Source organism: Maylandia zebra, linkage group LG8, assembly GCF_041146795.1.
Source record: "Maylandia zebra isolate NMK-2024a linkage group LG8, Mzebra_GT3a, whole genome shotgun sequence".
Taxonomy (NCBI): Eukaryota; Metazoa; Chordata; class Actinopteri; order Cichliformes; family Cichlidae; genus Maylandia; species Maylandia zebra.
Window position 1 is genome coordinate 29169649 of NC_135174.1, and position 23914 is coordinate 29193562.

General features: G+C 43.8%; 1 protein-coding gene across 5 annotated transcripts in view; it reads left to right on the plus strand.

The window, feature by feature from the left end:
- Nucleotides 1-23914, plus strand: part of LOC101469427 (glutamate receptor ionotropic, delta-1) — a 594275-nt gene that overhangs the window by 249360 nt on the left and 321001 nt on the right. Inside the window, exon 1 of one of the 5 annotated variants that reach the window (XM_076887766.1) lies at nt 275-836. The exons of the other annotated variants lie outside the window; for them this stretch is intronic. The gene's annotated coding sequence lies outside the window, so the exon portion shown is untranslated. Of the gene's footprint in view, nt 1-274; nt 837-23914 lie in introns of those variants that run through there. 5 annotated transcript variants of the gene reach the window in all.

Consider the following 23914-nt stretch of genomic DNA (forward strand, 5'->3'; position numbering starts at 1 on the left):
GCGAGCGTTCATCATGAGTCTGCTGAGGCAGTCGGGTTCAGCGCTGCTGCCGCTGACAGCCTGCTGCGCCATTGGTCGGTTGAACAGCCAATCACACAGTCGACTGGACCGGAGTAACTGTTCCTCAATCTGTCTGATGGGCCGCCAGCCACAACACTGACCCGGTTACATCACCACACACACACACATTACACAACACAGTGAAATGTAACCTATTGTAGTGAAAAGCAGTTTATATTGCGGTCATGCACAGTTTGATGGCTGCAGGCAATAACACTTGTTCCATGGAGAGGAGGAGGAGGAGGCAATGAGAGGGATTGAGGGCAGAAAAAAAGCGATGAAGAGTACGACAGGGAGGAGAAGCAACACACAGATACCAAGAACAACTAACTGTGGTGTATGGAGACGTTTCTCACACCAGCTTACAGCCTTCATTTTGCTCCTTTTCTAATGCCCAGGCAGGCTGCGTTTCATCTCCCAGTGTGGACGCATTTGAACGGAGCCAAGCAACAAGAGAAGATAAAACACCCAGCGTGCACCGAGCACATACAAAACTCACCTGTTTTCTGAACAATAAGGCAGGAGCAAGCTGCAGGAGAACGCCTCACACGCCGTTTTTCATGCCTCTTAAAGCAGAGTGTGATTACATCAGCTGTCTGTTTTTGCACCAAGGATCACTTTTAGTGGGATTTTTAAGAAGAAATTCTCCTCCGATGACCACCTTTTGTCTGAAATCCAATTGAAAGCTTTATTAATCGTTCACAAAGACAGCCCGTGCGTAATCGATTGGCCCCGCAGTCGGCGGCCGTTGTCATCAGTCACACTGAAGTCAGAGGGTGAGGCGCTCCGATTAGCTGATTTCTGATATTTAATGAGAACCCCTCCTCCTGCAGCGATCATCTCACCCACTGTGTATCTGGGTCAAGATCACTGCTCCTCAAATATGGATGACGTTAGCCTTGTTAATGCTGCAAATAGATTGCTTTCTGGACGCAGAGGAGGGCGACTTACAGTCTGTGTTTCTACATGCTAGATGTAGCTGCTAGCTGTCTGCTAAACTACTCTGCAATGCAAAATATGGGCTTCAAAACAAGAAGTTCATAAACCAGTGGGTCATCCTGCCATGTCGATGTTTTGCATCTAATCTAAGAAAAGAAACATTCGTTAGAGATACTTTTTGGAAAGCAGGAGACAACAAACGTGTTAAATGAGCTGTAGGAACAGATTAAAGCCTGTAAAGGTTCCTTAAATCTTTCTGGTGTTTTTTGGAAGTCTGCACAAAGAAAAGCTTGTAGCTGCCTGGTGTGGAAATGCATGTCAAATCTCTTCCTCTCTCTTCACATCGTGTCAGTCCTGAAGGCAGTCGTGACACCCATCTCGCATCACTGCGAGGAATAATAATCCGCTATTTGTGTGATTTATTTTTCTGCCTCAACATGAATTTTTACCGTCTTACCTTTTATTCCTTCCTCCAGAATTTGTGTTTTTCTACTCAGTGGAAAAACACAAAGCTTTCTAGTGCAGGTCTGAAATATTTTGGGGGGCTTTAGCCTTGATTAGGACAGAACAGTGTGAAAGTGGGCAGGATGGATGGGAGACGGCAGGGGGAAAGACGGTCAGCCAGCAACCAGAGCAGCTGGTGAGCTCCACTGGCATTCCAGGGGTTCGGTTTCTTACATAAGACAGGAGGACTCAAGGATCGATCCACCGATAGACGTCTTGGTGGACGACCACCTGAGCCACGGCGCGGCAAAACCCTCATTGTTGGTACAGCTTCTGGTGGTTTGGTTCCAGGACCAGGGGACCTCAAATCTGTCCATGAAAGGTTACATACAGTCTTCTTAATCCACCTGATCTCAGCTTCCTCCTCAAATGGCACCAAATGGCACACCTTCACCTGTGTGACTCATAACGCTGCTGATTGATTGACAGCGAGCTGCAGACAGCTGCAAGGCTTTCAGTGTGTGAATGTGTGCGTGAATGGGTGGATGACTGGATATGTAAAGCGCTTTGGGGTCCTTAGGGACTAGTAAAGGCGCTATATAAATACAGGCCATTTACCATTACCATTTAAAGGATGACTGGCAGCTCTGAGACTGTAACAGAAGCTGGTGATTGGCTAATGCTAGCTTCCTGCTATCTACCTGCCTCAGGGCTTTAGTGTGTGTGTGTGTGTGTGTGTGTGTGTGTGTGTGTGTGTGTGTGTGTGTGTGTGTGTGTGTGTGTGTGTGTGTGTGTGAGAACCAGAGTACTACTATCAGCATTTTGATCCAGGTTCACTTTTCTTGCAGTGCTTCTCAACTATCGCTCTCATTTGCCCTCCGTCCATCTTTGGCTCGCTCTCTCTGGCCCCACTGCCCCGCTAGCCTGCTTAGCCATTCAGTGGACGGACTCACCATCTGAGGATTTCTAGTGCATCACTCATGAGGGAACTAATGAATGGCTTTCAGGCTTCCCAGTAGGATTGTGCGGTCCTGTAATCCTTTAAACTTCTAAATGAGTTTCTTTCCCCCGTGTCAGTTAAATGGCATTTCTAAAAGGAGGGAGAATTCCTCGTGTTCTTCGGATGAGTTAAAGCTCTTTATTATACCTTTTATGAGTGTCATGTGGTAATCTTTTGTGGAAATTGTGAAAGACCATAACAACACTATATCAACACTGCAGATAGAGTAAATGTGGCAGAAGATCAAAACGATGAGCTGAAAGAGGATAAAGAGCTCGTCAAAGCTTCAGCTTTCAAATGCATTGATCAGAGACGAGTTGAGACGAGTGGATCGTTGTACAAGAGTGGAAGAGACACTCCCCACCAAGCACATCACCCCAGGGGGGAATCCAGTGTCACTCGATTTGAATGAGATACATTTAAATCGCAGAAAGGTGAATATATTCTCATAAAGTAGTCTCATGGTCTCATAAATGAGCCATCTAAAGCTTTACATTTTTGGATGTTTAGCATAAATGTTTCTCACCTATGCTCACTGGACACTTAACTAATGACACCTGGTTGAACCCTCTTTAATTCTTTATGGCACAGAGTCAACACGATGCTGGGAACATTTCTCAGAGGTTTTGGCTCTTATTGACATTGATGACATCACATCCTGCACGTGCATGATGCAGCCCAGCGTGGTCGTCTGCTGCTTCAGCGTCCGATGTGCTGTGGTAAACGAGTGGTTTAGTTACCGTTGCCTTTCCTTCAGTTTGAAGCCGTCTGGCTGTTCTGCTCTGACATCAGCATCGAGGTATTTCTGACCTGTCGCTCGGTGGTTTGTGTTGGTAAATCCCAGGAGATCAGCAGCACCTGAAATGCTGATCTACCAGCATCATCTCACCTGAATGGTTTGTGTAGTGAAACGTGCCACATTCAAAGTCACTGAAATCACATTTCTCCCTCATTCTGTTGATCGGTTTAAACTTCAGTAGGTTGTTTTTACCATGTCTATATACGTGATTGCATTGAATTGCTGGCGTGTGATTGGCTGATCAGATATTTGCAATAATGAGCAGATGAACTGGCGTAACGACCAACCAGACACAGCAGATGGCCCCGCCCCTCCCTGAGGGAGCTTTCTTCCTGTTAAAAGGCAGTTTTTGTCACAGGCTGGGTCTCTGACCCAGCGCTCTGAGTTCATGTTTGTATTTGTCTCATTTTGTTATGTGATTTAGTTTGTGTTATTTCCTATCTGCCTTTAGTTTAGGCAGTTATTGTTCCTGGGTTTTCTATGTTTTGGGGTTTTGTATTTATTCATCACATATTAGGTCTGTTAAGTTGTGTTGTCATGTTTTAGTATTTCCTGTTTTATTCTGACAATGTCATGTGTTCTTTGTTTATTGTATTTAGCTTTCCTCTCCTGGTCCTGTCATTAGGTTTATGTCTGTCAGCTGTTTTCCCCCATGTGTCGCCACTTCCCCTGATCACCTCATGTCTGTATTTAAGCCTTTTGTTTTCTTCATGCCATTGTCAGGTCGTCTGCTCATCCATGTCTCATCCCCAGGTACCCATGTCAGTTCACTATGGTTAAGCTTTTTCATGTTTTGTTATTAGTTCACCCAGTTTAGGTTATTGTTTAGTTTTCACCGATGCCCGATTATTTTTACCCTCATTGCTAGCCTCAATAAACGGCTTGTTTTGTTTATCCACACTACGTTTTGGTCTGCGTTTGAGTCCTCCTCTGCAACACATACGGTCTGCCCCAGCCAGACCGTGACAGTTTTGCCTTCCCACCGTCACCAAGTGCTATATAATTATAATTTAAGTGACTTGAAATTAAGTGAGGCCAGTTTTAAGAGCCAGTCCATTAAAATTAATTTAAATTTAATGTTTTTAATATTTATCATTTGGTTGCTTTAGATTTCTCCCCAAATTCTCCCCAAATCCTAGATTGGTCACTGGTGGCTTGTTGGATGTTAAGAGGTTAATAACAGCAATAAATACCGTTATTTAAAGGTACTTATAGGTTGACATTGTGCTGCGTATAAATGATTTAATAGAAGAATGATTGGGGAAACCCTGAAGGACAGCAGGCAGCCTGTATCGTCTGCTCAGGCAAAGATATTCAACATTCTGCTCCAAGGTACCGAGTTCCCCTCAGACTATTGTCCTGTTTCACTTCACGTATTTGACCAAACACAGACTCATACTTTAGTTTGTTCAGTGTTGCTCAGCTGCAAGCTGAGAAGGAGAATATTGGCAGCGCTGGCCCTGACCTTTGCTGCTGCGTGTTTGCAGTGAGGATGGATCGGAAAGCAAACAAACACATTAAAAAGGACTTTTCTCATTTTTTTCCAAGCGTCAGTCATCAGCCTGGTTTTTGTTTTGAACCGATGGAACCAGCGAGCGATTAAATGGCAGACAGATCTGTGTGAAAAGCCCTTCGCTGTTGTGTGTTTGTCTTCTTTTTGCGCGTGCGGTTTGTCGTCCAGTCGGGGCCCCAGATGGCCGGTATCACTGGGATGGAAATGACACCGCGTTGGCACAGTCGGGGTGCTTTTGCTACGGAAACGACCTCCTGCCTGCGCCTGTACCTAAAAACTCTGAATCATTCAGCGTTTGGACAGGAAGCAAACATTTTCAGGAACACGCACCAAAACTTTTCCCAACCAATCCCGACACAGCCGGGCTGGGTGCCGCACCAGCTGCTGTCGCTGTTCGAGCAGGTCCGCGTGCAGACGGGTAGCTGCAGAGGAGAATAAGAGATTTGGGAGCGATTAAGAGATTATTTTCAGCCTGGTTTGGAACAACGAGCAGCACCATTGTCACACTAATTCTAATAAAATCGATCTCCTCTCTTTCTGTGCTGCCCTGCTGTCTCGCTCCGTCCACCTGCTTTGATTCCTCCTCCTCTTCCTCCTCCTGTGGTTTAAACAATAAAGGTAAGCAGAGCAAATCCACCTCTTTATCTGCAGCTGCTGTTTCTGTGTTTCATGTTAAGGTGGTTTTCTGTCGGGCTCGTTTTGAATCATTGGATCCCATTGCCTACACGATATGCTGACCAGTGCTGTCTTTAGGGCACTCTGTCTTATTATTTCAAGCTCCTGAGCTTTACTGGTAAATTATATTGTGCTGGTATATTGTTGTGAGTTCGTGATGATTATTGGAGGGACTGTGAACCTCAGTTTTAGTCAATAGGTCAAAGTGCAGGTTAATAGAGGAACAACAATGACCTCTGAGGACTGGATTAGTCAGCTCAGTACATCGAGTCACTCTCGTCCTCCACAGAGGCTGAGACTGAGGGCTCCAGCAAGGCCGGCCTTTCTGTTGTGTTGTTGGTGTCGCTCAGACAGATCCGGGGTTCTCTTTGGTTCTGAATGTCGGGATTTCTGATGATGTTTCTTGTGGGTTTGTGGATCCTGATACAAACGCAGATCCTGACGTGCTGACGTTTGATGAATTTAATTCTCACCAGGCAATTCATGCCTCGGTTATTCCCAACAATTCAGACCTTTACTCGGTGCATCCTGAACCAGTGTGTGAACATCTCTGACTGGTTTCTAATAATCACGTAGATCCTGGTTTTGTTCGTTTCTACTACAGGAACTAGTCTCGTAGATTTGGGTCTAGTACGTTCATGTGGATCAGTTTCACTGCATCTGTAGATCCAGTTTTTTCATAATGAGCCAGCTGGTTTTGAGAGAAACAGCTGATTGACTGGTTGCTTACTGGTCCTCACTGGTTTCTGTTCAGCGTGTAGTTCCTGAAGGTGGAGTTTGTACTCATTTACTTGAACACTGATTTGCATTTCCCAGCACAGAGAGCTGTCACTTAATTAAAACCTGATTAATAAATATCCCTTTTAAGCCCATTTGAGTGGACACGCTCTGATTTGCGTAACTATTTTAAAGTCCCTGTAAAATTGAAAGCTAGCGCAGTAATTGTACTTAGATAATGTGCATTCAGCTTGGTCGTGGCTTCCTTCCATGCATGTCTTTGCAAAGTTGTGTAAAAAGCTTGCAACAACAAAATCTTTGCAATCCAGAAACACACTTTGCTGATCCGATCAGCTGTTCACAGCACTGGAACAAACGTCAGCGCAGACTGTCACACATCTGCCATTACCTGCCAAAACCGCAAGTGGCGTCATTTTCCATTGGAAACGTAGTTGTGTGATTTTTTTCTAAGGTTTACTACACAGAAAGTCATGTTTGTGCCTTACTGGGAGACTCAGAACTCAAACTGGAAATTGTTTATTTTGATGCTGTTTTTTGTGCAAATCGTGCACAATAATATTTGTTTTCGTTTTTCCTGCAGTTTATAAAAATTATTGTATCTCAAAAATGAAACTATGAAGACACTCAAAATAAATTTCCTGTGCTTGGAAACTATTTTCTGCAACTTTTTTGCATTTTCAGAGGGATGAACCAGAAATATGTGTCAAAGAACAAAGTTTTTTGTAGTTTATTGCACTTTATTACAATTTATGTAGTTACTGTGGACTTAATGCATACATATATTAAAATTTGGGATACAACAGTTCTATTGATGTATTGCAACTTGAAATGCTCCCAGAAACGGCTCCACAGCAGGAAAAAATAGAAAGCTCTGCCGAACTTGGTTGTATGGAAACAGGCTTTATTGAACTTCACAGCTCTACCAAAAAAAACGTGAATGTTGATGGAAAAGCAGAATGTATGAAAATTTCTCAGCATTTTCATTTTTGTTCTTTTTTCTTACCGAAGCGGTGCTCACTGGCACCGTGTGAATAGATCGGACCCTGGCAAACAAACCACACATGCACGCACACGCATGCACAGCAGGGCTCTTTCTGCTTCGTTCTTTCATTTCTTGTTTTCTTTCCTCTTTCAGTTTTAAATTGCTGATCTCTCACGTTTTTGTCTCCAAACCGTCTCTGTGGTGATATTTTTCTACAAACTTCAGTCTTTTGTGTCGTCTAATTTTGCTCCTCTCGCCTCCTCTTGCTGTTTTTGGCATTCTGACTGACACATGCTTTTATGGAGAGGACGAGTAGATTAAAATGAAACTAAGCCAGCTAGTAGAGCAACACTGAGGCCTTCGCACAGCCAAACATGCAGAAGCAGGAATGCAAATGAAATGTCAGCTGCATGTGTTGACTTTGTGCTGAGATTTGGTCCATTTTGTTCCATTTGCTGGTGGTGTAGTGAAACAACATGTCTACTGTAGCGCTTTGCCTGTGTTACTGCATTCCCTGTTCCATACTGCATACTGTAGTGCATACTGTAGTACATACTGTAGTACTGCCAGGCATTTTAATTTGGCAACCTTTTGGTTTTTAGTTTTTCACCTCAGCCCAAGGTTGGCAATCAAAACTCCAGACTTTCAAACCAGCGTGTCATCGATACTCCATCACAGTCAACAGTGAGATATCATTATTTATCAAACTGCAGCTGCTCACGGGGATCGTGCAGACATCTCTGCCTGCCGATGAATTCAAGAACTCTGACATGTTCAATAATTCAGGAACTCTGCAGCAACTTTTCATTGCAAGAACTTGCTCCCAAAAAATGTATTTTTCACAATGCACTTGTTTGTTTCAGCTTCTCCACATAGAGCGCAGCTTGTTGGCTGTGCTTTGCAGCATCTAAATCTCAGATGCTGGAATGTCCTTGAATGCACCACAGAGAAAAGTTACAGGCAAAGCAAAATAAACCGCGCTTGTCAATAAACGATTTTTCTGCCACTATAATTTGATTCAGAACCACAAATAGAAAATACACCAATAACTAGAGGAGGTAAGATGATAAATAAAACAGTTCTACAATCAGATAATTACTTAATCCACAAACTTTAGTTTGAGCATCCGAGCTGACTGAACATTCCTAAAAGTTAAATTCATTAGGACATTAAATTCAGGCCTAATAAAACAGACTTAAACCAGGATTTATCACTAAATCCATAAAATTAGAATCTAGACTTCCACATTCGGTGGCAATGACTAAAACCTCCCTGGAGGATCGTTTATGTGAAGCACAAACGACACAAACCAACGCGTGTCAGTGTGGAGGACTGGCATAAGGACATTACAGTGGAACAGCCTCTAAATCTCCAAGACAAGGAAAGTCCTGGTGGGCTTAGTGGGCCCTGGAGCTTTATTAAATCTCGTCCTGAGAAAACCCAAACCGATTCTGTTTTATTCCATCTCTGTGGCCACATCCTGCTTTTCATTTTCAGTTCATTTCTTCTCTTATTGTCTTTCTTCTTGTAATCAGTTACATATTGTTATAGTTCAGCATTATTTCACTTTGGAGCGTGTGCCAGAGTGATCATAGATCGAGTGTTAGAGCTAATGAGTCGTTGTACGGATGTCACTCCTTCAGTGTAATGTGTACAGAGAGCGTTTTCATTCTCAGACCTGTGACCTGCCCGGCATGATCCCCGGCTCGCTCTGCGCTCTGATTCTCTCAGCACAAAAACAAACTAACAAACCAACCAAAGGAAAATCTGCAAATCCGATGGGAATCCGAAGGGGCTCCAGCCAATCATGAGCTGTCCTTAGCACTGAAAGAGGCTACACGGTGAGTCCAGACCGGGCTCGCTCATTAGTGTCGCTTTGATGCCTTTTAGAGAAAAAACCCTTTTCCAGCTGGTTCCCATCGATCTCTTGAAACAGGAAGTTAAAAACTGACGAGGGATGAAAACGATGCTCTGTGTGCGACTCCGTAACCAGACTACAGATTTGCAGAGATGACAGTCACCGGTTGCCATGGTGACGGCTGCTTAGAGCAAAGTGGAGTAGGGAGACCTATTGATCCAGGAATCGGTGTAGATATGAGTGTGTTATCTAACGTGAGACCGGCGGCTGGTGCGCTGCCGTCACATGAAAGCCGTTTCCACCCGTGAGTGTCGGTGTCTCTAATCTCGGAGCTTTAATTACTCCAGCGGGGGCGTTATTGCGCCTCACGGTTCAGGTGCACGCGCTAACGTGGCTAATTGGCTCTCGAGGTCCGTCGATATTCGGTCAGTCGCTGCTTCTTGAAGGGCGCTCTGTAAATCCATAGAGCTTCTCTGACTCTAAATATCATCTGTTAGATAAACAGCAGAGCCGCCTCAATCTTCCAGCCAGCCAGCTGAATCATTTACAAGGTTAATGGGGACTCGGGCTGCTCACCCGTGGCCTGTTCCTCTCCTTGCCTTTTCTTCTCGCTTTTCGTTCTGGCTCGTTAGGGACGCCGGGGCTTTTTAGGAGGTCTTTAAAAGTTCCATCATCTGGGAGAGAAAAGCAGCAGACGCGGGCATTTTACACGGATGTTAGGAAATTTTATATGCAGATATCCCTGCGACAAAATGCTGTGACGGCCTGTTATTTGTTCCATTAAAGGATGTAAAATGAGCAGTTCTGCTGAGAGAGGAGACGCTTCTCTCCGGCGCTTTTGGGCTGGTTTAGAGTGTGTGTGTGTGTGTGTGTGTGTGTGTGTGTGTGTGTGTGTGTGTGTGTGTGTGTGTGTGTGTATTCCCGTCCCCACAAGGCATGTTTTAGACTCAAAATGTGGTTTTAGTGTCAGGGTTACAATTGGGTTATTGGTGAGGGTTGGGCTAAGGAAAGCATTGTGTCAATGACATGTCCCCACAAGATATGAATACCCGACAGTGTGTGTGTGTGTGTGTGTGTGTGTGTGTGTGTGTGTGTGTGTGTGTGTGTGTGTGTGTGTGTGAACACACACTCCAAAGCAAACATGACTCAATATCAGCCAACGGGAAAAAAAAGGTCTTCAAACGGCACGTGGAGCCATTTCACACCAAAATAACATTTTTTAAAAATCCATCTTCTTCCTTTTCTGTCATTGTGCTTCAGTCTAATTCTACGTTTGCCTGCAGTTTAGATTTGATTGACACCTTGTTCACGCTGTCCAGACAAACGGGTTTAAATGAAAGCAGACAGAACTTTCTGGGCTCTTCTCTCTGTCTACTCGTAGTTCAGCCGGATGCACAACAAGCCGCTCGGTTTGTTCTCAGCAGCTAGTAAAGCAAAGAGAACGCTTGTGTCTGCACTTCTGCTCGGTGGCACCATCAGGACTAAATTTCAGAGTATGCACATGGAGCCAGCGTTGGGGTGAGTGGTGACTAATGGCAACTTCAGCGGTTCAGGCTCCACATCATCGTGCTGTCAGCAAGTGTAAGCAGCTCTCAGTAGGATACCTACTGCTTAGGATAGCTTTGCTTTATTTTAGCTCAAGCTAAATGTCAATGTGCTCATTTCTAACCCACTGATTTCACCTGAGATGAAGACGAGAATAATCCCTCGCAGCCAAAGTAAAGTTTATACATTTCTTCTCCTTTGAACGTCCCTGAACGACGAGCCCGCCGTGCAGGCTGTTCCACATCTCGACATGCATGCACGTTATTCTGTTTGCCACAAACAGGCGACGTTTTCTCTTCACTGTGAATTCCTGTGCGGCGCAGATAATGCATGTTTTGATCTTTCTCTCTTTCTGTTCGAATCCCCCCACGTGCATGCTCCTGCATGTCTGTGTGCATTTACAGGAGCGCTCTCAGCCTGCGTCTCCGTGCCATAGAGTGCCGCGGGGCGTCTCGGGCTGTGACGAGCCCCACGGCGACTCAACGTGAGAATAATGCATGTGGAAATTCACCCTTTCATTTGCCAGCGGGGCTCACGTCCTCTCAAGCCTGCTGGCGATGAAATAAATATGAGAGTGTGGAGGGGGGGCACATAATAAAGCCTCAGCGCCAGTCCACATACAGAGTGCTGATGGATGGTAAATGGTAAATGGCCTGTATTTGTATAGCACTTTACACATCCAGTCATCCACCCATTCACGCACACATTCACACACTGGTGATGGCAGCTATGTTGTAGCCACAGGCACCCTGGGGCGCACTGACAGAGGAGGATGCCAAAGAGATGGTGGCAGAAAGGAGGAAAAGGGAAGAGATAGAAGGACAAGTGGCCAGAGGAGGAAATGTGATTGACGAGCTGACGAAAGAGATGAGAAAAGGAGATGGGACAGCTGCAGGGTGGAGAGGAGATGGACTGATGGATGAGGGGAGAGGAGCTGTGGCCTGGGGAAGGGAAGGATGGAAGGACAGGAGATGGCAGGAGGGGAGTGCTGAGGTTATGACGGCTGGTTCAGCGTCAGAGACGAGCTGAAATGAACTGCAGAATTTCACTTGATTGAATGAATGTGGATGTAAACGTGTGATGGAGATGAAATGACCTCAGTTTTCCTGCTGTTTCCATGGTGAGGACTAAAGAGTGCTGACCGAAAGAGGTTAAAAGTCCACGTGCATCCACCCTAACCTCCCCCTGTGCTGTTTTCTGCAAAATAACAAAGAGCTCAACTTTCTTCTTGGCTGCTTTCAGTATAATACCAAAAATAGCCGCAGCTTCTTTGTGAATGACTGCTATTGAGTACAAGCAGCAGCTCTGTGTAGGTTTAGGAACAGATTGTAGATTGCTGAAACACACTTTGATATGAAGCTCGAGCCTAGTTTAGCCGTTTAGACAGCTGACGTCACAGCGGCCGGCTGAACAGACTCAAAGAAGCGGTTTGTTTACAGAGTTAATGTGCCGATGCGAGATGTTTTCCCTTTAACAGTGAAGGTATTTTAATTGAAAAGGATTAGTGTCAACCGGCGCTCAGCTCTGTGTTCAGCAGCGCCATGGAGGGAAAGCCACAGCGGGATAGAAAGGATTTTCTGTATGTAGGAAGCATTTGAAGCTGCCAGTTAATTGTGTGTGTGTGTGTGTGTGTGTGTGTGTGTGTGTGTGTGTGTGTGTGTGTGTGTGTGTGTGTGTGACATGCAGCCTGGTAATGGTAATCACAGTGTCACTAATGGTTCTTTACAGGCGTAAACAGCAAAAGTGACACCTTCACTCGTACACACAAAACCACTCTGAGCACAGAACTCTTACATACCGACACACACACACACACACACACACACACACACACACACAGTCTTAATGAATACACCGATGCATATGTCACATATAGATGTTTGATTTACCTTCTCCTCTATCGGGCATGAAATGGCTCTTCACGCTTTGTTTCCTCGTCCTCCTCATCTTCTCGTGCTGCTCTGGTCTCAGGAGGCTCCGTGGAGCTCCACCTGCTGCCTGTGGAGCACTGACATTGACTCCAACATCCACCTCGATGGTCGCAGTACTTTAATTTAGTCAAAATAAATAACAAAGCTGTGTTAATGTGGTTAAATGTAGAGCGGGTGTGGGTGGAAAGTAATAATCTGTGATTGCATTATATTATGATAGAAATGATGAAGTCTGTTGTTGTAAGTGATATCTAATTACTGGGCGATAATGTAATAGCATGGCAGAATGGGAATAAGCTGCTTTTCTAAATGGAATGAAGCTGTATTTATAAGTGCCTCCGTAATAACTTAACAATGCGCTCGGGCTAATGTTGTTATAATTACACAGGACTGTACACTGCTCATTAAAGTGGCGTCAGAGTCGGTACCGCAGAGGCCTCAGAGGCCAAGTCATGAAGCAAAGGTGGGGAATTGAACCTACGTCACGATGACCCTGTGTCTTTGCACCTGTCCTCAAAATGCGTTACTTCAAGTTAGTTTGCTGTTGTCTTTCTCTGTAGACCGGCTGCAACTAATGCAGTCATCCATGTGATACCCAACAGAGGGCACGAGGCTCCCGGTGCACAGTTACTATGCTGATGTTAATGTGAGAGGACGGCTGGGATCAGTGCTCTGTAACCTGACTGTAGCTCCATCTGTAACTGCGGTCTAACACTTCCTCTTTACAATAGTACATGTTCGAATATGTTGGAGGCGAGAAATTTTACACAATGACCTGTTCCAGTGCGGACATCCTGTTACGGTACGAGGCTCAAGTCCAGTGAGGTCTTTAGAGCTACACATCCTTTCACAGCTGCGTGCAGTCTTCATGACTAGGTGCTGCATTTTATACACCTGGTGTGTTGGCTGAAGACACCTGAATTCAAAGATAAAGAGGTGTGGACCAATGTTGTACTCTAAAATTGATTGTTACCCGAAAGACTAATGGACACGCTGTTACAGCCACATTCTCACAACAGGCCTCTTGCTCAGTACAACTATGATTGGCCAATTACAGCCCCAGTTCTGCAAAATTTGAAAAATTAAAGTTTTAACCCTTTAAAGCCGGTCAGAGCGGGCACGCTCTGTTTTGCGTAACTATTTTTAAATCCCGGTCTGCAACCACGTAAGCTAGCGCAATAATTTTTTTTGCATATGAAACCGGAGGAGTTGTACTTACATCTTATGCCATCAGCTTGTCCTCGGTCACGGTTTCCTTCCACATATAGCTTTGCAAAAACTGCATAAAAAGCAGCAACAAAAACATAATATTCCAGAAACCCTTTGCTGATCCCATCAGCTGTTTGTAACACTTCCTACGTCCATCAGCGTGAACTATCACATGTCCGCCATGACCTGCCGAAACCGGAAGTGACATCATTTTGCGGAAATGTAGTTTTTACCATCAGGGTCTCATGAGCTTATACTGGTGTTTTTAAAAGTTATCTTTGACTTTATTACTTCCTGTGTCGTTTCTGGGATGCTGAGGACTCATATTGCACTGCTGGAAATAGTTTATTTTGATGCATATGCTGCTTTTTTGCAAATTTGCATTATAATATTTATTTTCGTTTTTCCTGCAGTATATAAAAATTGGTGTATTTCAAAAATAAAACTATGAAGACACTCAAAATAAATTTCCTGTGGTGGGAAACTATTTTGTGCAACTTTTTTGTATTTACAGTTTTGAGGGATAAGCCTCTGAAATTTCTCTAATTAGAAATATATGTTAAAAAACAAAAACGATTTTCAATTATTTTGTAGTTTATTGCACTTTTTTGCAATTTATGTAATTACTATGCACTTAATGCAGACATATTATTAAAATTTGGCCTGTAATGGTTGTATTGATGTATAGCAACTTGAAATGCTCCCAAAAATGGTTCCACAGCATGTAAAAATATAATATAAGCTCTGGCGGACTTGGTTCTATGGTCGGTCTTAAAGGGTTAAATAAAAAGAGGATGTAATGATGTGCAAATGTTATAAACCCACATTTTACAGTAGAACATATAAAACAGATCAAATGTTCTAAGAAAATCTATCATTTTGAACATTTTCTGCAACGATGTGCAAAAAATACACAAATAAGTCAAACCTCTAGACTAAATCTTCTGGACGTAGCTGGATGGTACAAGCTAACGTTATTGTGCAGTTTTCTTCTGCATTGTGTAAACGGAAGAAGAAACATGCCTTGGCTTTATCATATGGACTGTTAAGCCCACGGCCTTCAGATAAATGTGGGTATGTGGTTAGTTTATTTTGGTATGTGTGTGCATGGTCTATTCATGCTTCTGTCTGGCTGAACATGCTGTTTCTCTCACCCACATACTGAACACAGCAAGTCCAGAGACAGACCGACAGATGAGAGCACAGGCAGGGAAAAATACTGGAAACCCAGAAAGAAGGATTAAGGTCTGCCTCAAAAAAGTTTCACCCTTGTTTTGTCAAAGCAGCTGACACAGTGATGCGGTGTCCTCGGGTCCATGGGAGTGCGGGATGCTGACAGCGAGCACGCTTGTTTCCACGTAAGGACGCAGAGGGTGACAAAGCCTGCATCCAGTATTTTCCCGGAGACGGCAGTGTGTATCCTGTGTGGGCGTTTTCCATTTTTGCCGCTTGGTGTTTATTTGCTTTAGGGAGTAAAATGACATGGTGAGATTTAGGAGAAGCTCGTGGTCCAAGCATCGCCAGCTGATCAAAGAAGCTACCCAACCAATGAAAGACGTCCTTGTGCAGAGCTGGGAGCAAGACCGGGGGCAGACGTTGTTAGATTTGACCCGAGAGCCAAACATGAGAAGGTTTTAGAGCAATGCTAATTATCATGGTTTTGTTTGTTTTTAAAGAAATACAGTAAATAGAATATAGAGTTAGTGTGTTTTATATATTTTGTTACAGCCCATATGGAGACTGAATCATCACCTGCAGACTGAAACAGGGAAAAAGCCGCGTGGCAGCAGCTGTGGTCAGCCTCTCACGTCCTTTTATTGGGATGTATTTTCCATCTTAGTCCTACTTCTGCAGCATGTTACACTTCTGTGTCCGTCTGCACAGTCCAGATGTTCCACACACTAATTTTCACTCAGCATTTCTGTTGTTGTTACGCTGTGACAAGCTAGCAAGATTCAGATGATTTTTAATAGCACTGTTTTGGCTGTTTAGAGGATACAAGGCAGCATTTTTCAAATAATGTGCAAGACATTAGAGTATTTCCGTTTGATGAGGCTGTGCAGCGATAAAACCACACAGCTTCACTGTGAACAGCTGATTGCACAGTGCAGCATGTAGCATATAGGCTAATGTTTTAAAGTAATGTGGTGTATGTAGTAGGGCGTGTAACTGTGTGTGCTGGGCATGGGTTAAGATATGTTCCCAGCTTTTTAAAGGCACTGCATGCTAACAGCGCTTTTGGATGTAGCACGAGCTTTGCAGAGGCAAAGAATGCAGCAGCAGACCTATAAAGGCGGCAGCGTTATAAATATTCAGAGCTATTCAGATTCACAGTGAGATTGTCTGCCAAGTGATCTGGTTCAAAGCATGTGAATCAAAGTAGCTGGAGACAATTTGCATGTATTACAAGCAGGATATGGATTTGGATAACTTTTGGGCACGCCGACTGCTGTGAAGTGAATGCGATGCGATTTTGTCGAGTTTTAAAGCCTAAACTTGACTCGACTCTTCCTGGAGTCCAAGTCATGTGACTTGGCTGCTCACCTCTGACTTGGATCCTAACCACGCATCTCCATCCTTTGAAACCTAATGCTCTTATTCTACCAATTACACGGCAGAAGGTGGAAGTCTGCTTTTGCTTTGAGAGATAAAAAAGAATTTCACAGGAATTCAGAGCTGTAATCTTGACAGATGAGCAGCCGCTCGCTTTCCAGATTACCTCCCCCCTGCTTTCTATTTCACATCACCCCTCCCCTCTGCACTATCACAAGAATTATGGAAATGACAAGTGCTGGCTACGCCAAAAGCCAAGATTAAGTCAGTGAACATGAGCAAGAGAAATGTGGGAAGTTAGGAGTCTGTGTGGGTCTGTGTGCGACATAAAAGGAGGTTGAACAGCACAGATAATGTAAAGTGATATGCACACCACTGTCTTACTCTCTTTTCATTTCCTACCATCTTGGTTTTCTTCTTTCTTCTTCTCCTGCTCTTCTCCCTCTTGCTTTCGGCTCCATCCTCCACTCATTTCCTCCTGTCTTCTTTATTCATCATCACACACCTCCATATTTTTTCCTCCTTTCTTGGAATTGTGTTTCACTGTCTATTGTCTCTTCCCGGTGCCCTGACAAAAAGCTATCGTCCTTTGGGTCTGTGCTAAAGATATACTTGAACTGATTTGTACACTGAAAATACCCACAGGATACAATAAGCTGCAGGTTGATCTAATCAGAGAATGACTCCGTTTTATTTTGACTCCGTTTTATTTTGACCTCAGGTATTTCCCACCTCTCAGTGCAGACAGTTTGAGCCCTGTAGACATTTCGGAGAAACATCACATTGCATGAATCATTTCAAACCGTTGTTTCTGACCCAGAGTTAACACAGAAAGTAGAATCTGGAGGATCAAAGCAACAACTGAAGGAACAGTCAAAAACCCCACCTGACGTATCGTAGCTGCAAAGCAATCGCAACAACTTCATCGGGCACTTTTCATGCCATTTGTGCCGATTGTCAGTGCTCCTCACTGGACGCAGTTCACTCTGGTGGAGGAAGACTGCTGTGGATTGTAGCCCTGAATATTCCGGTTGGAGGTCCATGCTAACCTTTGCTACCTGTTTCAAGCTTATAACCAGGATTTTTTGAACACACTGTATGAAGCCACTGGAGCAAAGCTTCAGGCTAAAAATCAAGCTCAGCCATGCCACGGCAGATGGGTGGATCTCAGTGTTATCCCACATCGGCGGATGGCTTAGCTCCAGTGCATCCACTTGGCAGTTCTCTGTATGCTGACACATTAAAGGTTTACTGAATAATCATTTCTAAAACACAAACGGATCCCTCTGAGACAACGCATAGCCAGGACTTCCCAGAGATTGGAGATTATTTTTTTACAGCTGACAACCATTTTCTTCACCACCAATTCAATTCAAGCTTGCAAAGGCCTAGAGTATCTCAGCTGTCATTGGACACAGGTCACCAGTCCCTTACGCAATGGACGATGACTACGAGATGTAGCTATCAAAACAAAGTGTACCCACATCTGCTCTTCATATGCAAGCTACTTTCAAACGTACCTCCAGAGTCATAACGAGCGAATCCAGATCACTGTATTCGATTAGAGCGGCCTTACGATTCAGGTTAGAGAGACTTACTGTCAGTTTGGTTTGATGGGCATCCCCTGATTTAGTTTTTCTTTGCATCTTTTAATTTGTGCCTGTCTTGTTCATCTCATTTGGACGAATCCCCGAGTAGCCCTCTTGTTCTCTCTCTCCCTCCGTTGCCACATCTTTCCTCCCAGCCTTCCCCTCCATCTGATTCTGGGCTGATTGCCTGAACGAATTGCACTCCAGGTTCGTATTCCTCTGAGATGCCGACTATATTTACTCTCCCTCAGATATCTCATTCTAATCTCATATCAGCATTTCACAGCCGCGAGCAGCTCTGTGTTTTTGAGTCAGCGGGCAGAATATGTGACAGGAGACGGCGAGGTGGAAGCATTAAGAACAGCACGAATCACTCGAGACGAACCCTCGACGGGACGGTCGCCTCACTCTGCTGCCTGCCTTGCACACAGAGCCTCATATTACAGTGTTGTGTTATCACTTTACACTCAGATACATGGCCTGAAAGTAAATACAGTTATATGAGGTGACAGATACATAAATACAGTCTACCCAGGCAGGCATCACTGTTGACTCATAACATATTAACAAAACCAGTTTCTTTATCTCTGTGAAGTTTCTCTTTCATGTTCACTCCGGCTGTGTGTTGGGTGTCATAGCTGTCAAGCTTTATGCACACTAGTATACAGAGTAGGTCTCTCTATCAGAAGAGGTCGTGCCCATTGCATCATATCTTTGAGGTGACCTGAGCCTCGCATTGAGTTTAGGGTATCTGCTCAGACGCCCCTCAGTGTCTGGGGGCAACCAAAGGCCTGTCGGGGCTTCATTTTATCACATTTAGGAAGCGATAGTGGGAACGTGCTGTTTACTAAAGGCAAACAGCCGTTTTAAGACTGCTCATTATAAATACTATGTACTGTAGGGCTGCTGTGTAATTGTACATCTGGTCAGTATGTCTTTGAGGTAAGTTCCAGGTGTATGAGCCAGGTAACCACGTCCACCCCATTTGGACTTTTGTGTTTTCTTTGCTTTTTTGCTTTTATTCCTTTTTGTTTTTGGTCACCTTTCACTTTGGTTGATTAGGTTTAAGTAAAGGTCCTGATTTGGTTGAAGTACTGTCAGAGATTTACAGTTAACAAACAGTCAGGTGAATAAACAACACTGAGACACTTGTGTAGGTTAACGTGCTGCACGGGTGAAAAGCTCAGAGCGAATCACCACGAACTGCAGTATTCGTTTATTTTTATAGGTTACATCGTCAATATGCAAATATAATCACATTTCCTGTTACGCAGGTCCTGATGCTGTCTGTGTGTAAGCTGTGTGTGTGTGTGTCACAAGTATGTGTGTTGCAAGTCAATTTCTAAGAATAATATAATGCAAGTCAACTTCTGCGGATATGTATTTCTGTACTGGTCTCTTGTCAGTGTCACAGGGTCAGCTTCCTGTTTCTACAGAAAACTGTGTCTGGTGAAATATGTATAACATAACTTTTGAAGCATAAGCAAATAAAACAATAAAAACTCCCTAACAAGTACCATAACCCAACCATATCGCTGTTGCTATAACCTAAAGTGAAAGGGTCGAACACCAAACGATTCCTTAACTGGAAGTACACGAAGGCAAAGCTCCAGCACTGAAGCCAGGTGACTAATACAGGACGGTCTCATGAAATGAATGAATGTTGTTTCCTGTTCCTGAACCCAGGTTGTTACTTTTGTTCCTTTTTGTCATTAAACAGGAAATATCATCTGTAACTGAGGTGTTGCCGTGGCAACCAGTGAATGAAGAAAACCTGTGTAACTAAGTAGTTCTGAATGACTAACCCTAAACCATATTTGTAATTGATAACAGTTAAAAATCATAGAAATGATGCATGAAAAATTGACGTGTGATTCAAACTTTAGTCTCTAGAAATTTAAATCAGCACAGTTTACTCCTCTACGACTGCTCCGGGATTCCAAGAAACCAAGTGGAAACGTGGAAAATCACATTCAGGGTAAAAAGGGTTTTTGTATCTGGCAACACAAATCAATGAATTAAAGATTGTTATTATATCACAGACTGCTGTGAGACCATGCTGTCACACAGAACTACGACACTTAGACTGAAAGTCTCTGCCAGTTCTGTTTACTCATTTCATTATTAATTAGTTATAAATCGACCGCTGGAAATTTTTCCAAATGTTCTGTAGGTAGCATCGTATTATTACTACTGAAATCTGAAAATCTGATCTCGTGTCAGCCGTCCTCTTCCCTTTGAGGTAACGTTATTGCAGATGAGTACAGAGAACTCACCGTTGTCCTCTGATGAAATACAGGATGAAGGTGTCAGTGGCCCCACCCATGACGTGAATCTGACGATACGGCCTTTAAATGCTATGAAACCGCGTGGCGAGTCGGCAGTTTGTTCAGGAAAACGTTCTCTTCCTTTCATTTGTCACCTGTCTGTGAATGGAGACAACGCCTCAAACAGCTTATTTGCACGTAACCGTTCAGCTGTGGAGTTTTATTAACAGTCTCTAATTGGAAAACCAAAATCCATTTACTCCACAAAGACAAATACCATCCATTGATACTATTAGGAGGTGGAGTAATTTTACACAAATGTAATCTTATCCTCTCCACGAGGACGAGGGGGCACGTAGTGGTATAATGGGCTTTCTTTGCCAAAATCATATTAGTCTGACGTGTTTCGCACAGTCAGCTCACACAGACACACACACACACACACACACACAGGCGCTCTGCAGTGACAGTAAGCTGTTATGACAGGTCTCTCTGCTCTATTTGTCTTGTTTCCACCAGCTGACATCACAGTCAGTTATTATCTGTCTGTTAAAAGAACACGTAAGGCTGCGTGTCACATCGTCCTGGAGTTCTACGAAATCAGGAAGTAGTTTCATGTTGTTGATTTATTAATAACTTTTTGAATATGTTCAGCGTTTCGTTTGTTTTGGACCATTTAATGCAGGTCGAGCTCTTTCTTTCACTCTTTGTATGAAACAAATTAAACACTCATGTATAACTTTTCTTTATTAAACAAGGCCTCCATTTATTTTCACGTCACTTTAACCTTTTATTTTGAGACGTCTCCAAAATCCTTTATTTCATCCTGTTTAAAATATGTTTATGAATAATTTCCATACTAGTGAAATGTGCCGAGCTCTTACAAAGTTCCAAGAACATACACACATTTTAAGCCTGCTCTGTTGAATGAATGACCTTCATATTCCTACAAACATCTTGTCAAAATCATACAAAATGTTCATTTTTCTTAAGCTGTTCCAGGCCAGTGTTGCATCATGATGAACCAGCGTGTTCGTTCAGCTAACGGCGTGGAACTGCACATGGATAGAGCTTTTCTAGTCTTAGTCCACTCAAACTTTAAGCCCATCCATCCATGAGTCCATCCATCCATCCATCCATCCATCCATGAGTCCGTCTATCCATCCATCCATGAGTCCGTCTATCCATCCATCCATGAGTCTGTCCATCCATCCATCCATCCATCCATGAGTCCGTCTATCCATCCATCCATGAGTCTGTCCATCCATCCATCCATCCATCCATCCATGAGTCCGTCTATCCATCCATCCATGAGTCTGTCCATCCATCCATCCATCCATCCATGAGTCCGTCTATCCATCCATCCATGAGTCCATCCATCCATCCATCCATGAGTCTGTCCATCCATCCGTCCATCCATCCATCCATCCATCCATGAGTCTATCCATCCATCCATGAGTCTGTCCATCCATCCATCCATCCATCCATCCATCCATGAGTCCGTCTATCCATCCATCCATGAGTCTGTCCATCCATCCATCCATCCATGAGTCCGTCTATCCATCCATCCATGAGTCTGTCCATCCATCCATCCATCCGTCCATCCATCCATCCATCCATGAGTCTGTCCATCCATCCATCCACGAGTCCGTCCATCCATCCATCATCATCCATCCATCCATCCATCCATCCATCCATCCATCCATGAGTCCATCCATCCATCCATCCATGAGTCCATCCATCCATCCATCCATGAGTCCGTCCATCCATCCATCCATCCATCCATCCACGAGTCTGTCTATCCATCCATCCATCCATCCATCCACGAGTCCGTCCATCCATCAATCCATCATCCATCCATTCATCCATCATCCATCCATCCATCCATCCATGAGTCCGTCTATCCATCCATCATCCATCCATCCATCCATCATCCATCCATCCATCCATCCATCCATGAGTCCGTCTATCCATGAGTCCGTCTATCCATGAGTCCGTCTATCCATCCATCCATCCATCCATCCATCCATCCATCCATCCATCCATGAGTCCGTCTATCTATCCATCCATCCATCCATCCATCCATGAGTCCGTCTATCCATCCATCCGTCTATCTATCCATGAGTCCGTCTATCCATGAGTCCATCCATCCATGAGTCCGTCTATCCATCCATCCAGGGGCAGCAAGCTTAGCTGTCTTTTTATCCAGAAACACTTTGTCCATCTCCTCCTAGAAGACACTGAGATGTTCACAAGCTGTGTGGAACGTTTAATCCCTGCAGTGAGTTCTGGGGCTTCCTGTGTGCTTTAATTGGGTCAACCCACGAAACCCACAGAGGTAGACACCTGTATCAAGCTGGACCCTTTGACTTGAAGCTGTGCTTTTTTACCTCCTTTATAAGCCTGAGCACATATGGAGGAGCATCGGGTAACCCCGAGCCTATTGGTCCTGCTCAGAGCTCATGACCGCCTGTAAAGATTGGCTGGTAAATCAAACACTCTGGCCTTCTTCCACGCCACTCCTTTTTACTGTAATGTCTGAACAAAATGCAGAGATTAACCTTTATCACTTGATGTAGTGACTTTACACCAACGCAGGAGCAATTTTCTATTCCCCTGCAAACAACCATGGCATCAAACTGACTGAACCGAATTCAGAATTTGCTGATTTTGTTAATAGACTTGGTGGAAATCAGCAGTTGGTTCATTGTTATTCTGGAATTTGTCTTGCAGTATTTATTCTGCCTGCAGTGCTTTTTGGCATCTAATATAAACTTTTTCTCATCATAAATGTTCAAGATTTTAGGATTAATTCTTTATACGTGAGGAGGTGTTTGTGTGTTGTCTCCTGTGAGGTGGAGCCAGCAGCGTACAGTTAATAATATCAACACTATCTTTGCCATCACTTCTAATCACCGCTGCAGATATTAAATGCTATATTTTCTCTCAGTACTTCACTTTGTCTCCAGAAACTGACTAGATTATGAAGTTTGGATGTGAAACCTTTAAAGGAGATACTCTGGTGCACATTTTGTCCCTGATTTGATCTGCGCACGTAACTTAATAAAATCCCAGCTGAAAGTTAAACCCCAAACTGGGGCTCCAGGCGGAAAAGTAGTTAGTCACCAGAACTTTTATCACAAGCTAAAAACTCACAAAAAGTTGTGCTGTACCTTAAATCGCCGAATCCTCCCACTTCAATTTGCTCTCAGCACTTAAAAATTCCCTCGACCTCTCATACATCTCATGTTTTATTTCTCTTCCCACCGACTCTCTCTGTACATGATCTTCCCTGGGACACGGCAGCACTTCTCTTGAAATGTTCTCCAAGGAACTGGAGCATACCATACCGCTGCGCTCCTTCCAAGTCACTAAATGGTTGAAATGGAAAAATAAAAGTTAAGTTTCAGGTTACCGTGCCTCTGAGGAGCAAAAATAGACTGTTAAAGAAGTGACTGTGAAGATCTTCACTTCTGGAGAGTCTTAGTGGCACTTCTGTTGCTAAGTGCTCATTGCTGCAGTGCTTCTCCACAGTTAATGTTGGTGCCACTTGTCTTCTTCATATTTTCGGCTATACCGACTGTATGTAATTTACTTGTTTTTCTGCTTCGCTTTCCTGAGAAAAGAAAGAAAAATTCGCCCACCACAGCCCTGCTGCCACCATGAGACTTCAAAATAAAACTCCCAGTCTGGATTCAAATCATTCAGGTGGTGGGTTTTTTTTTTCAGTTTTGACATAATAAAGTCCTTTATTTTTGAAAATAATCATGATTTATGTTTGGAGAAGAAAACTTTGGGCTGATAAATCTAAA